The sequence below is a fragment of the Vulpes vulpes genome, chromosome 12 (assembly GCF_048418805.1).
Source record: "Vulpes vulpes isolate BD-2025 chromosome 12, VulVul3, whole genome shotgun sequence".
In the NCBI taxonomy this organism is placed as follows: Eukaryota; Metazoa; Chordata; class Mammalia; order Carnivora; family Canidae; genus Vulpes; species Vulpes vulpes.
The window spans coordinates 173,208,688-173,225,000 of NC_132791.1; the positions used below are offsets into that span (position 1 = coordinate 173,208,688).

The 16,313-nt window shown below is 43.4% G+C and overlaps 1 long non-coding RNA gene across 2 annotated transcripts in view; it reads right to left on the reverse strand.

Annotated features, from left to right (window-relative positions):
* LOC140594929 (uncharacterized) overlaps nt 1-16,313 on the reverse strand; it is a 30,618-nt gene that overhangs the window by 12,310 nt on the left and 1,995 nt on the right. For both annotated transcript variants that reach the window (XR_011996200.1, XR_011996201.1), the window contains exon 2: nt 13,514-13,669. This is a non-coding gene — a long non-coding RNA (uncharacterized lncRNA). The remainder of the gene's footprint in view (nt 1-13,513; nt 13,670-16,313) is intronic.

Below are 16,313 nucleotides of genomic sequence, written 5' to 3' on the forward strand. Positions count from 1 at the left end.
ATGGGGCAGTGGGTGACAAAGTCAGGGCTGGACTCATACATTAGCTTCCCATGGCTGCCATGACAAATTACCACCAAGAGGGGGCCTTCCTACAAGAGCTGGAATTAAAGTGTCAGCTGGCAGTGCTGCCTCGGAAGGCTCTAGGGGAGGGTCCTTCCTTGCTCCTTCCAGCTTCTGGTGCTGCTGGCATCTTTTGGCTTGTGGCCTCATATAACTTCAATCTCCACCCCCATCGTTACATGACCTCCTCCCTGTGTGTGTCCTCTGTGTCCTCTCTTCTAAGGACACTTCCGTTGGATATACTGCCCATTCGTAGAGAGTATGATTTCATCTCAAGACCCTAAATGAGTTACATCTGCAAAGACCCCGTTTTCAAATAAGGCCATAGTCTGGGGTTCCAAGTGGACATGAATTTGGGGGGCGGGGAATCCATATTCAGCACACTCCCACTTAGGAGCATGAGGCAGAAGTAATGAGGGGTGTGGTAACGGGCCAAGGGAGGACTGGTCACTCAGTAGGAAAAGGACTATTGAATTAGTAAGTGGAGTACTTTATGCTCACAGTGTCCATGTGTCCTCTCACTGGATGCTCATGATAATCACGTTGGGTGAGTGCCACTGCTACACCTGCTCTGTGGGGGAGAGGGAATGAGGGCTTGGCCATGCTGTGGGACTTCCCCGTGCTCACACATCTAATTAGTGGCAGTCAGCTCTTGAGCACAGGTCCGCGTGCCTTTGACACCCATGCTCTGAGACTTTGTGGAAGATAAAAGCCATACACCACAGTTCTTTGGGGCCTGTTACAACTCACACAGAAGACCGATGCTAAATATTTGACCAACTTTTGGTTGACTGTAAGACTGTGTAATGCTTACCTACAAAGCATTTTCTTTACACTGCTCAAGAGCTCATGCTCCCCCTTCCCCTTTCACCCTGCACTATCTCCAGCAAACATTTCCTCTACATTCCCCGTAGGCCTGACATTAGATTTATCATTTCCAGATCATTCTCTAATTGGAGATGAGCCCCTGAAAGTCTATGTGAGTAGCACCATGGCCAAAAAACAAAAAGGCAAGCAAACAAACAAACAAAGAAGTGAATATGCTGTTTGGGGACAGGCCATCTGGGTGCCAGGCTTGGGGCTGTCACTGAAGTGTCATGTAAATTCTTTCAGGTTTCCAGGTCTCCATGTCCTCAGGTGAAAAACAGGGGCTTAGAGGAGAGTTTTCCTGAGGTCTGGCCCAGCTTCAACCTGCTTCTGCTCCCCACTCTCCCACAGCTGTGGTATCTGACAGGAAGCAGTCTGGTGTCTCAGAATGAAAACTGGCTCCCATTTCTGTCTGGCCCTTCTGGCCACAGGCCTTTCTTCTTTGCTTTTTCTCATCCCTGAAGACATCTCAGTATCCAAAGAAATTCATGATCACTTTGATGGAGAACTTTGCTTTTCAGTAGGATATTGACTTTCTCTATATTTTAGGTGATTCTGTATTATGATGTAAGCATCTCCACTGTTCCACCCTTCACCTGCCTGGCCTTACCCAGACCTCAACCAGAGGCAGGAGCCAGAGATGGAATAGACTACCAGGAACAGTCTCAGCCTCGGTCAGGATAATTTAGTGCACAATTAATTCTATTCCAGATATCATACTAAGACTTTAATCTACTTGTGGCTCCCCAACCTGAGCTCATGTGCAGGTCTCTGAGCTGCTGTGAAGGAACAATATCACGTGTGTTCTTGGACCAACCTCAGTGCCCCCTGATGGCTGACAAGTGATTCTTCTGGCAACCACCACACGCTGTCACATCTCTGCGTTGGACTTTCTGTTTTATTTTTAGTTGAAAAATGAATTGTTACACTCATCCTCTCACCATCTCCCGAGGATTTGCTGCTCCTCGATCATTAGGAGTTGGTAGATTGTCCACTCTGTACACAGAATTGTCCTGGGCACTCTAGAGTAAGCAGAGTGAGTTAGTGGAAAAGAGAGAGGGACTCTGTGAAGGCAAAGGTAAAGGTGAAAGGCAGTCACTATAGTTGCTCTTGCCATGCACTTCACCACCCTCCTAGTGAGTCTTAGTGGGAAGGTAGGGGCTGGGTGAGTAAGCCTGGGAAAAGTTTCTTGGATGCCTAATCCCAATCATCTCTTGATATTTGCTTAGAAAACAAAATGGGGGAAAGGAAGCAGGTAAAAGTAGCTTAGCCTTTTTGATGACCCTTTGGCCTGAGTATTCTCTGCCATTTTGTGAACCGAAGCATGAGGGGCCAGGTGTGACTGGAACTCTCCTTGACCTAAAGAAGAATGCATTGAAAGAAGACAGTTTGTCCTGCCAATGACAGAGTCATAACTATCCACTGATGTACTGATCCGTCTATCCAAAATACCTATTGAGCCTCTACTATATGGTATGTCATATACTAGACTCTGAGGCCATTATATGGGTCAATAATCCACAAATATTTTCTGTAAAAGCCTGGAAAATGAGTATTTTAGATTGTGGGCCATAAGATCTCTGTCACAACTACTCAACTTTGTCATTGTAGCGCAAAAGATGCCACAGATGAAGGTGACTGTGCCAGTAAAACTTTATAAATACATATAGCAAACTGCGTTTGTCCATGGACTATAATTTGTAACCCCTGATGTACTTGAGTAAACTAGAGCCCATATTAATTGGGGAAGACATCATATTTTCTTGTCATTATTCGTTTTATGCCTAGCTAGATAGAAAACATAGGGAGTTGAGAAGCAGGAAGAGCTGAGATAATTTCTCAAAAGAGGAGATACTTTAGCTGGGTTTTGAAGAATGAATAATAAATCACCGGGCTGAGGAAATGATACATTTCAGATACAAACAATGAATGTCATTATGTGAGGTTCTAGATGTGGGAAAGAGCATGACCTCTTCTAGAAGCCAGAAGAAGCTCTTGGTGCACTTGGGAAAATGGCAGAAAGGAAAGAGGTATTTCTGTAGCAAGTGCATTTCTGTAATGAGGCTGATGAAGTCTTGTTTTAGTCTGTTGTGTCAAAAAGGATAGAACCATCCTAAGACCAGGGGCAGGAAGCCCATGACTCCAGCTACCACGGCAACAGTCTCAGCCTTGATCGTGATAATTTGATGCACAGTTAATTCTATTGCTGATATCATTTAAGACTTTAATCCATTTTTAACATTCAGTCCCTTTAAGAACACTATAAAGATAGCATTATCAGACCCATTTTACAAGTAAGGAAACCTAAGCCCATATTGATTATATAATTCATGAAAATTCACATAGGTCTTCAGTGGTAGGAGTTTGGATTGAAGTCTGAGTGACTTCAAAGTCTATGCCCTTATGCACTAGTTCAGCTATTTTCAAACTTAAATATGCATAATAAAAACTTGGGGGGGTTCTATTAAATGCAAATTCTTAGACCTGCTCCCAGAAGGTTTGGAATCACTGGTGTGGAGCAGGGCCTGGGACTTTGCTAAAATGCACACTAAAAGCAAACACTTCAGGTGACCTCGGTGTAAGTGGTTCTTGGGAACTACACTCCATACAACAAGTTACTCTATACCCTAAGCTCATATGCAAAATAGGGTGGCCAACTGTCTAGGTTTGCACATAGAGAGTCCCTCACCCCAGGAACTAGGGTCAGCTGATGAGCCTACAGGCCTCACTCAATCCACACCTATCATTCTGAGCTCGATGCCTGGCACGTGGCTGATCCTTGAAAAATATTTGTGGAGTGAATGAATGAATACAGCTTACAGAGGAAGCCCAGGGTTGATTGGCAAGGCTTTCCTGCAGCAGGGAATGTGAGGGAATCGTCAAGAGCTAACTCAGAGGGACAGCTTCTTCTGCTCCCCTGAGGAGTTAGTCACAGCCCTGGAAAAAGTGATGCCTCATCATGTTCCCATTTGTGCTTACGTGTTCAGGCGACGCTTGTCCTTAATGCAAGAAGAAAGGAGAAGGCAGGAATAAATCTTTTCTGTCATGGCTACTCTTTCTGCCTTTCTATTGCCCTCCCCCAGACTCACAACCGTCCCCTTCCCCTTCTGCAGCAAGACCTATCCACTGGGCAGCGGGGACTGTAGGAGGGACCCTGATGGTGAAAGACCACATCCTGTCATCTTGTCCAAGGCCTGCCTCCCTTCTGTTGATGATACTCCTTGGCAAGTCAATGACACTCTTAGGACTTGAGAAATAGCATGTAAAGTAGGGGGCCAATGACTCCCTTTCCTGGTTATCTCTCCGGGTTGGCATGAGGTGCTTGCATGTGGACAGGGCTATGTGGACAGCAGAGCCAGCAAGGCTCAGATAATAAAATATATTTTTATCGTAAATATCTGTTTATTCATCACCTACCTACTCAATGGGTGTATTTTTTTTTAAAGATTTTATTTATTTATTCATGAGAGACACAGAGAAAGAGAGGCAGAGACACAGGCAGAGGGAAAAGCAGGCTCCCTGTAGGGAGCTTGATGCAGAACTCGATTCCAGGATCCCTGGGATCATGACCTGAGTCAAAGGCAGGCAGTCAACCACTGAGCCACCCGGGGCCCTCAGTGGGTGTTTTGATGCTCCTGTTCAGAGGTAAGGATGGCCATAGGCTTTGGGGATCTCACTAGTTTAGAACTTCAGGTGTGTAGGGGAGTCAGGCATGTAATGAATAATCACATTCACAAGATATATGTACAATCATCATAGTCATGTGAGACCTTACAAAGAAAAGAAGAGGGCTTTGTCAGACCCCATAACATGGGGACCTGGCCCAGTCTTGGGGTTCATGAAAGGTTCTCCTGAAGAAATAGCACTTAGGGTGAGGTCCAAGGGTTGAGTCGGGGTTAGCCAGATGAAAAAAGGGAAGAATGGCATTCTAAAAGAAGGGAACAGCGTGTGCAAATACATGTTTACGAAGGGCAGCAAAACTTTCTACCATAACCTTTCTTTGCTTCCTTTTCTTACTTTCCTCCCTTCCTCCCCCTCTTTCTCTCCTTTTCCCCTTCTTCGAATACTGTTCTTGTTTTCCTTCTGATGTGGTTACTGTGTATCAATCTATGCCCTGTCCTTATTAACTAGATATCATTCCCCAGGCTACAAATGGGCTCCCAAATCATTAAATGCTGTATGCTTTCCTTCCAAACCTCCATCTCTGTATGCCCGGACATGAATGTGGGGGTTCATTGGTGCAAAAAGAAAATATAAAGCCCTGAGGAGCTCCTCACTATGTTGCAGATGTCTCTCTCAAGAACAGGATTTCTGGCCCTGCCCTTGCACCAGGTCCCAAGCCCTCTCTGGGCTCCTGGTGGGCCCTGGGGTCTTGAGGAGGGCAATGCAGCCACCATGCAACTGGCTCAGCTTGCACATTTGGCAATGAGTTTGGAAGACATATCTCTGGGAGGAGAAACAAGTGGCATCTTCGGGGAGAAACAGAACTCTCTTTTCACATAGTTCGCTCTGATTTGTGCTACATTAAAATAAACCTTCCGAGTCAGCTTCTGGTGCGAGCCCTAGGACTCTTCTAAATGTATTGTTTTCACAAAGACGTTTTCATTGTTAATCAACGGGCGCCATGGATTTGACGCTCTGGTATTGGAGTACAGGTTTTGCAGCTATTTATTTACTGAGAGGGAAACAGAACAGTGGTTCCATTTGCCACTCCTGAATTTATTGTCAGTCCTTCTGTGTGGTGTAAAATTTGTCCTCGTCTTCAACAGCCCTCAGAAATAAGCATTCCAAATATATTCGCCTACTGTACAAAGATGTGCTGATGCCTCTCCTTGCAATTTTGCAAGAGAGGATGGGAAATACTAGATCTAAGTGGTAGGAAATGATTCTTGGGAAGAATACAAAAAAAAAAAAAAAAACCACCCCGGGGCCTTTGTAAAACCTGGGAAATGCCAGGAATCACAAAGGTGCCACTGGCGTGGCCCGCTCCCCAGGGCCTGGGTTAATCACTGCAGACATCAGGGAGCCCGGAGGGAGGGCTTCCCAAGACTACGACAGCAGTGAACAGTAATAGGACACACATCTCTACAGGATAATCACAACTAATGGTCAACCTGTAGGCCCACCACATTGTCTATTCACACCTACCACCTGGCAGCTCATGCCTTTCTCTCTCCTCTGCCAAAGTAAAGGGAAATGTTTGGATGTCGACTAGAGAATTAGGATTATTTAAAATCAAGCAATCTGGAAGTCCCCAAACCTTCCTGCCCAGTTGCAAGAAGCTTCCTGAAAACAAACAGGAAATGAGACGGGTTTCCCACCATTTACCCCCCAGCCAAAGGTACACTGGAGTGGAGGGCCTGGCTCCCTGGAGCTGACTGAGCACATCTCTTCCCAACTCAGTGTGAAATCAGCCAGGGTGGGAACATTTTCACCAGGAAAACTGTTAATTGCTACAAATCAGAACTTCATTTTTTTTTCTCAATTTGTCAGCATATTCATGCCGAATACCACACTGCTATCATTCTCTCTCCCCAGATTGCACACCCATTTATTTATTTATTCATCCAAGCCATATTTATTGAGCTCTTATTATGTGCCAACACTCTGATGTAGGAAATCCAGTTTCCATTTTAGCTGCGTGAAAACTGAAGGTCAGAGAAGTGAGCTGGTTTATGCACCCAGTACCAGCCCCCTGCCCAGCACTAGGGTTAAGAGAGCAATAGACAGCCAAGTCTCTGCTCTCATGGAGTTTACATCCTTTCCACTTTTAAATCTGCATGTATTGTATAATTATTCATTTTCCACTTTTATGAAAAATTTAAAGGCACGTGAAACCGTATATCAGGGCTTCAGATAAGATGAAAGAAGCAATATGGTTACAATGAACGAGTGCCCTCTCTCCAAAAGCAAAGCATTCTATGTGACATTGGGAAGAGGAAGGGTCTTCTTGTATGTTTGGTTTCCATTCATAGAATTGATTATCAGAAAGCATCATAAGTAGACGCCCCGAGTAGGAGCTCTGGTTCCCCCTTTATGCATGAGAAATCTGTAGAGGTGGACAAACAGAGACAAGGTTACATCTTTAGAAAGTGGGGTAAGAGTAGAGATTGATGCCGGTGACCCCAAACGGGACTATGTAATCCCAGGGGCTTTGTAAATAGGAAAGTGTTTTATAAAAGCCGGCCTTAATTGCCATGATTGTTAGTCTTCAGTGTTACTATTACTACTACATTTTAAAATAAAAGCATATGACCTTATGATACCAAACACAATCCTGTAATTCCCTTTTCTGGAAGAAAGAGCTCCTGTAACTTTTCAGGTGTCCAGTTCCCAGATCAGCCCTCAGCACAGTCTCCTAGGGCATTGGGGTGGGGTGGGGATTTCCTACTCCATGAGCTGGAAGGCCAGGGTTTGCAGTGAGTGCCAGTGCTCTGCAGTGGCTGGGATGATAAGCAGAAGATTTCATTGGCTTCCCCCAATCCAGCCATTGGGATTTGGCCAAATCAGAGCCATCACGGGACCCTGAACAAGAGATGAGCAACATCTGCTAGAAATCGAGCCTTCTCCCCCCATCCACACAGTAAACCACTCTTCCTAGCAAAACAAAATGTTCCCGTTTATAATTTTTTTTAAAAAAGAAAGTCATGCGAGGCACCAATGTGGTGCTGAAGCTGGTTGTGTTCAAAAACTCCAAAAATGATAACAAATGTTTTTATTTTATTTCATTTTATTTTCCAAACCATATAGACTTGCCAGCTCAATGCATCACTGCTTGTTTATTCTAGAGCAGCTGTCGGCACCCTGATAATGCTATAGTATCGTTCAAGTGCAGACTGCCAAACCACAGTATATGGAAATCATCTCACAAATTGAAAGAAAAAAAATAATAAAACCCCACTTCAGATTCCATCGGTGAACTTCTGCAAGGAAGAGGGTCGGATAGGGGGTGTGGAATCCTATAAATAGTCTTAAACTTCAGTATTGTTTTAACCAGGATAAAGTGTGACTCGTCTGGTTAATCACAACTAGTATTTGACCTTTACAAAGGTACAATTTATGTTTCATTGCCGAGTGCAACTTGGCGTTTTCTTCTTTTAATTACTAAACTGTGATTCAGAAGTCAGCCACAAGAAAACAGTTTAGAAACTTGATTCCCTATAGGTTTTAGGCACTTTTTATGTATTTATTTGTTTTGACCATGAAAAAATAACCACTCATGACAGAGGTAGCCAGCCAAAGACACATATCTTGGCCTTGTGTCCTAGGATCACCCGAAACTTTTATTAGAATCAGTTGACCAATTCTTGCCCCTGTGTCCTGCATAGAGAAGAGTAAGTTTAGCAGATAATCTAACCACAGAGAAAAATCCCCCAGTTGGGAGGAAGTGGCTCTGCCGTAATGGATAGAGTGTTGTGCCTCTATTTGCCCTATGGACCAAAATTCTACCTACTACAACTTCTTTTATTGTCTATATATGATTCCTTTCTAGTCCAGAGGAAGACAGACATAGCTAAGCCGTCCTGTGTACAGGGCACTAAGCTTTATCTCATTTAATCCCCACCAGGCCTCAGTGAGGTGGGCAAGATTATCCCCCTTTGACAGATGTGGAAACTAAGCCTCTGAGCAGGGGAGTAATTAGTCCAAGGCTGTTGTGGGTTGAATTGTGTCTCCAAAAGGAATGCAGAAGTCCTAATGCTGGCAGATGTGACCTTATTTGGAAAAAGGTTCTTTGCAGATAGAATTGAGATGCGAGTTATGATGAAGTCACACTGGAGTAGAGGTGCCCCTTAACCTAATATGACTGTGTCCTCCCAAGATAAAGGAGAAGAGGGGTGCATGGGGGACTCAGTTGGTGAAGCGTCTGCCTTTGGCTCAGGTCATGATCCCAGGCCTGGGATGGAGCGCCACATGGGGCTCCCTGTTCAGTGGGGAGCCTGCTTCTCCCTCTGCTCCTCCCCCTGCTCGTGCTCTCTCTCGCTCTCTCTCTCTCTCTCTCTCAAATAAAATCTTAAAAAAAAAAACAAAAAAACAAAAAAACGAAGAAGAAACACTGAGACAGACACACAAACAAATGCCTCGTGAAGACACAGACACTCTTAGAGGGAGATGATGTGAAGACACACAGGAAGAATGCCATGTGACCTCGGAGGCAGAAATTACAAGGAAAACCAAGGAATGCCTCACCAGCAACAGTAGAAGCTAAGAAAAAGGCGTGGGACAGATCCTCCCCTCCAGGCTTCAGAGAGAGCTGGGCCCTGCCAACATGTTGATTTGGGACTGCCAGCCCTCAGAACTGTGAGAGAGTAAGTTTCTGTTGTTCTAAACCACTTTGTGGGAATTTGTTATGGCAGCCTTGGGGCTAATACAAAGGGTTAATATGCTTCGGACACCTTCCCAAAGGTGGGTATCCTTTGGCTGGGTATCCTTTCCCTAAGGTGATAAAGAGGGCTACTTTCTGTGCAGCAATCCCAACACATTTCAAAGAATTCAGAAGATAAATGGGAAACATGCAACGGGGATGGGAGAAGCGGGGACTCCCTCCATGCGGCCAGTTGCTCCTCATGGACCGAATGTTTTCTGCACAACACACACCTTACCAGGTGCCAGGGATTCCGAGATGAGTCAGCCCCGGTCCCTGCCCTGGGGAGCAACGATCCAATGACACTGGCATTATTATCCACAATATATGGATGAGGTCCCTAAGAATGGAGATGGAATCGTTAAGGAAATCAATGGAGCTTGGATGCCGAACATCTTCTTAGAATAAGAGATGTTTAAAGCAGTGTGTGATGGCTATGTGGGATTATATCAGGGAAAAGAAGAGGTGGCAACTGAGGACCAACTCCAGATAAGGATCTCTGGCAGTGATGTCCACACTGGGGAGGTCAGAGGGCACTGAAGAGAAAGGCTAGCTGGTGCACAAGCGATGCATTGGCAAGACAGCAAAGCCGTGAGCCTCCGCAGGAAGGGCTTGAATGACAGGGTAAGGAGTTTTGTGGGGTTCTGGTAGCCCACCACAGGTTTTGCAGAAAGGATAGACAGGCAGGGTGCCCAAGCTGGTTCTGAATGACTAATCCAGAAGGAGAGGAGCTTGAGCAGCCAGCAGCTGGGCCCAGACTCACATTAGGGTAGTGGCTTTCTCAGATTAGTTAATTCCTCTGGAACCAGTCTAGCCAGACTGGGTGCTGGGGATCCGCTGTCACATAGCCAAACCTGTGGGCCCCCAAGTCTTGATATATCTATCCACCCTTCTCTCGAGGGACATGACACCACCTAAGCACCAACACAGGTCATTTTGATAATGTGCTCATTATCATCTCATTTGTCAAGAAAAACCCTACCAATGAGAAACCACACCCCAGTCTGGGGGCCTTTAGGTAGGGGGTTTCGGGAATGAAGAATCATTGTGCTCACACAAAAAAATTATTTGGGGTTCTCCAAAGTCTTTAATATTCACTTAGCAAATAAAGTGCATTATCATCTCATTTGTCAAGAAAAACCCTACCAATGAGAAACCACACCCCAGTCTGGGGGCCTCTGGGTAGTGGGTTTCGGGAATGAAGAATCATTGTGCTCACACAAAAAATTATTTGGGGTTCTCCAAAGTCTTTAATATTCACTTAGCAAATAAAATGCATTCCTCATTGCATGTTGCAATTCTGATTTCTTCTGGATTTAAGACTTACACCAATTGTGTAAATAGTTAAGTCTCCCATGTTTTCCAGCATGTTTATTAAATGTCTGGTTTGTGTCATTTTATGAAGTATTTATTTTGTCGGGCATTGTGTTAGACTTTCACATCATTTTGAAGCTTTGTGTTTCTTATCTCATTTAATCCTAACAGCATCGAGTATCATAGTCTCTCATTTGCAGATAAGGAAACTAAGGCCCAGTGAAGGTAAAGGACTCCTGCAAGGTCAACTAGATGGTTCAGTGGAGCACAGGCCTCCAATGCTGGTCTCTTGATTCCAACCTCTGTGTTTTGACTTATTATGCTACTTTACCCAAAAACCAAAAGGTGAATGATGTCCTTATTTCCAGGACCGTAAAAGAACATTTATGATCATTTATTGGCTTAGAGAGGGAGAAGCCCCTCTCAAAATATCCCGGTCCTCTGACCCCTACCTATTGCCTAACACACAACACACGTAGCTGAGCCCATAACAACATCCTCACCCTTGAAAAGGGCCCCAGGAACAGCTTGAAATGAAGATTGCCAATCTTTTAATGCTTTTATCTAAGAAAATATGGGGAGTAGAATCTTTGCAAGGCATTCTAGGTAGTGACACTATAGGTATCTCTCACTCTATGTAGTAATTGCTTCGCTGAAAAGTTTCATGTAATTGACTACTGTTAAATCCCATATGATTTAAAATTCATTAGCGGAACTTCTATTGAAAGTAGTTCTGGGGACGCCTTGGTAGCTCAGTCAGTTAAGTATCTGCCTTCAGCTCAAGTCATGATCTCAGGGTCCTGGGATGGAACCCCACGTCAGGCTCCCTGCTCAGCAGGGAGTCTGTTTCTCCCTCTCCCTCTTCTTCTGCCCCCAACCCCCAGCTCATGCTCTATCTCTTTTGCTCTCTAACACTCTCTCTCAAGTAAAGTAAAATCTTTAAAATATATGTAAAAAAATTTTTTTAATTACCTCCCGTTAGGTCTGTGCATTCCGAATATTTGGGTCTCAGTTTTCTCATCTAAACACACTGAACTAAATGTCCTATGCATTAGTTTCTGCTTCTGAAACTCAAACACTCTCCTATCCCCCAGAGTTTGTAGATATGTGGAAGTCTAGCATTAAGCTAGAAATGACGAAGAGAGTCCCTCTTTCCAAACACACAAAAACAATTCTAGCCAAGAAAGAGAAGAGAAAATAAACAGATTTCTGAAGACATTATAAAATGTTTATTACACAGACCAGTATGTCAAGCTGTATGCATGTCGGTCATTGGAGTCCTCACTGAGGACGTCAGCTATACTCAGAGAGGAACAAAGAAGCTAGGCAAATAATTCAGCCATTAGAAAATAATTCCCTTTCTATACTCGACCTGACTCCAAGTGAGGTGGTGAACCGCTTGGAGAAGTTGCTTCTGGGGGAGGAAAGAGTGGTCTTCCCAAAGACAGACCAGACCACACCCAGTAGAGTGTTGGCTTACAGGCTGGCTCCACCCTGACAGCTGACTTCCCAGATGCTGGTAACTTGCCACCAGGACCCAAACACTGGGCAAAACACATGAAGTCTCAGACTTGGTTAGGATTGCTGGATGGGACTCTAAATACTGATCAGCTCCACCAAAGACTGACCCACAGTAGTGAAGGCTTGAATTTTATTTAGTTTATCTCTGCCCAATTCTTCTGTCTCTATCTTCTCTGACATAGTTAAAATTACTGGGATAAGGATAACTCTATACTTTAGTAACTGTTTCCTTCAGAAAATTTCTAGAATTCTCTAAACCTCCCTTTTCTCATCTTTAAAGAAAGCAAATGGTTGCTATGAGGATCAGATAAGTACACACCAAGCACTACCTCTGGTCCACAGAAAGCACACCATAATTTGGATACCTTTGTGGTTTCTGTTGGAGTAGCAGTGAGGGTGGTGCTAATAGTGGTGGTGGTAGTGATGATGATGATGATGATGGTAGTAATGATAATGGTCATAGTGGTGGTGGTGGAAGTTGTTAACTGTGACAGTCTTGGAGCTAAGACATATGCTCGTTGGCTATCCACATCCACTCTCCCATCAGTCTCTAGATCTACCCTATCTCTAACCATCATTCTTCTCTTGGTGTCTACATATCTCTACTCACCTAATATGTTTATCTTGCCATCTCCCTTTCTGCTCAGTCCTCTTCCCAAATTGAGTCCTCCAACCCCGGATGCATTCCACATGCCCCACTAAACCCAGACAGTATACTAGTGGCTCTGTTTCCCTGCCATATGTCACCACTTTTCTACTCCTTTTCCTCATTTAGAGCCACTACGGCTCTTTTCATTTCTAAGCAAATCATGCCACTGATCCCTAGGAGATGGCTGGTGTGAGAGAGGCAGGTCCAGCTATGCCCTTGTGGTTTCTCACAATATGCCATAAACTACTTCTTACTGGTATGGCCTATCTGCATGATGACCCCCCCAGTGTCCAACATCAGCATTTTATATTTGTATGGGGTCTCTAGCCCAACTAGCATAGTGACAATTCCTCTTTCCTGGTGGCAGTCATCTCATTTTGATTCCTATCACATTGATAAGCAACCCATGAACCTGGAACCCCTGGCTGAGAGCAGCCAATGGTATTTAGAACAATACGTTTTTTGAGAGTACAAGCTTTGAAGTCAGGCCAAGAGTTATATTCTGATCCTGACACTATTGGATGACCTTGACCTTGACTAGTTATTAAACTCCAAATAACAGTTGCCTCATCTATACGGTAGAGATACCAGAACCTACTTCTCAGGGTCAGTTGAAAATTAAATGAGACAATATATTTAAAATGCTGAGGTCAGCACCTAGTATATAACAAATGTTCAGTAAATATTGCCCACAGTTATTTCTCCTTGGCTTAAAAATTGAAAGTATAATCCAGCAATACCTCATTAAAGGTCATTCCTCTTGTCTAACTTCACAAAGATGCTGAAGGCCAAGGTGACTTCAGATGACTGTCCCAGCAGTGGAGGCCACAAATGTAGATCCCGAGACCTCTCTGATAAGCAGAGGCAGGGAACGGTACAGTACATGGAGATGAGATCTAGAAAAATAAGAAAATTAGGCCCCGTTTAAATTACCTTTACCCAGCATTAATCACAATGAATGCATCATCTGGTCTATTTTTATACCAACATTAGAGGTCGAAGCCAGTGGAGATTTTGAATTTTTTTTTCTCCTTCTCAAATTACTCAGGACTCAAAGTGGAAAAGATGACCTGTTGGTTTGCTGACTGGATATTTTAGGCAAAGTCACAAGGCACTTTCTCTCCCCAGGACAGAGTAAGGTGATGCTTTGTCAACCACCTGGCTAATTTCATTGCTGTTGACAGGTGATCCTAATAATGTGGTCAGCAGAGTAGGCTGGGGGCTCCTATATGATCTACTCTGCCTCCTGGATTTCCCATACAGGCTGTCTCCATTGATCAGATATAATCGAATAATGGCTGAAATTCTGCTTCTCGATGGGCCCTATAGGCCATTTCTTTATGACATGACCAAATTGGCCATAGCGCATTCAATTTGTTTTAATGGCCAACCCAGAGGCAATTAAGCGGATTGACCGCGCAGCGATCCAAATTGTCCATTAAGAAGGTGGCCAGAACAACTGGACCAAAGATATGTACGCACCATCCACTTATTTGGGGATGTCTAGACTTGGCTGCGCCTTTAATTTTCTTAAAACCCCTGTTGACTAGTTCTGTTAAATGTTGACACTACAGTTCTTTAGAATGAAGCAAAGCAGTTTTGGAAAATAAAGAGGGATTTCTTAGGATGATCCTGAGCCTTCTGATCTGAGAGAGGTAATAGGAAGTAAGCACCTCATTCGAGCTCTGAAGATTTACAAGGCTATGTGAAATTAAATGCATTGGTGCAGATTGCTACTAATACTCATTTTATGAGGAGGGATTTATCTTTCCACATTAGCAGCCCCCAAGGTTGTGATCTGTCTCTATAATATGGACCTGCATTTGAACAACTGACAATTGACTTCATCTGTTCCTACTTTGCTAATTCACCCTGCAAAGGAAAACTACTATTGCAGGAATTTTAAAGATGAAAAACACACATATTATATTATTGAGTACAATTGATCTTTGAGTACATGTGCATTTAGATATATGCATTTAGATATCTATGCATTAGATATATGCATTTAGATATATGCATTTAGATATCAAATGCATATCTTTTGTATAAATATCAGAGACCCCCCCATGCAGAAAGTCTTGTTTATTGGCAGGGGTAGAATGTGTCTGCTAAGATGTCTTCGCCGAGAAGTTTAGCTGTAGAGGACTAGTTTAATTGCCAGCTGAAACAGGCAAAGATACGTGGGATCATTCAGAACAATCCTTGACTTTCATATTGAGCCTGTCAAAAGTTCCTATTTTCCATTTCAGTTGGCACTTTTCCTTTATATATTTGTCATCAGTAGTCACTGGGCAAAATCAAAAGAGAGAGTGTCAAAGTTAGAGTAACTAGTGAATAAAGAAATATATTTCAATTTCATTCCAAACAATAAATTTCTCCCACTGTTTGTTAAAATTAAGAGTTTCATAAATGGATGTTTTGTGTTTTGGCTTTCAAAACACATTTTCATTACAGTTTCATTTTATTCTCCAAGGCTCCTCCTGAGTCAAGTGTGGCTCTCTCCCCATTTGACTGACAGTGTTTTACTAAGTAGCATGGTTATTAGTGGCAAACAGAGGAACCAAGGCTCAGAGCCTGGGATTTACCTGGGTACTCTGGCTTGGTAGCTGTATCTGAAATGTTAAGAAATTACCTGTAGTCACACTGACCATCTATGCCAAGTACACACAGTCTTGGAGAAGGATAACTCATCTTAGCGACCACATCCCCAGTGTCTCAATTCACCTGAGTCCACACAATTTTCTTGAGGCAATATGGTATCAAGGTTAAAAGTGAAAAATATCTGAATTTGAATCCAGTCTTTGCTGATCATGAGCCACATCTCAGTTCCTCCTTTCCCTTAGCTATAAACTAAAGATAACAACAGTATCTTCTTCGTGGTTGTTGTGTGCTATCTCCCAACTGGGTTTTTGATGTCTCTCCTGTTTAACGGTATATACTGATTGAACCACTGTGAATACCTGGCACTTAGTATATGTTTGTTGAATGGATGAATGAGGCAGAAACAAGATAAAAATGTCAAGTGCCTGGCATATGGTCACAAATACTCAATATACATTCATTATTAGTAACAAGACTGATCAGAGAGAGAGAGAGACCTAGCATCTGCATCTCTAAAATGGACTAAATTGATACTGCTCTCTTAGAGTTGACAGGGATATTGTAGAAAAATCTGTGCAGGATTCCTGGCATGGTGTTTAGTCTAGAGTTTCTGTAGGCTATGATTATGATTATTATTTAGATGTTCTGGGATCCCTCTGAGACTTTGCATACAGGCAGAAAAATGGAAGAAGTTGTTAGCATTCCTAGATGCTCACCATATGCTAGAAGTTTAACCTACAACACAAAAACTAGCCTATATAAAAAGTATTTGCATTCCCATTTGCCAGTCATTGAAACTGAGTCTTAGACCTCTAAAAGGTCACGAATGATGTGACTGGGGTGCCAGTCTGCTTTTCTCTAAAGTTGTTGCTTTTTTCAGACCGCATGTCAATTCAGCTAGTCACTTCTGTTCCTCACCACTTTGGTGCATCTTCT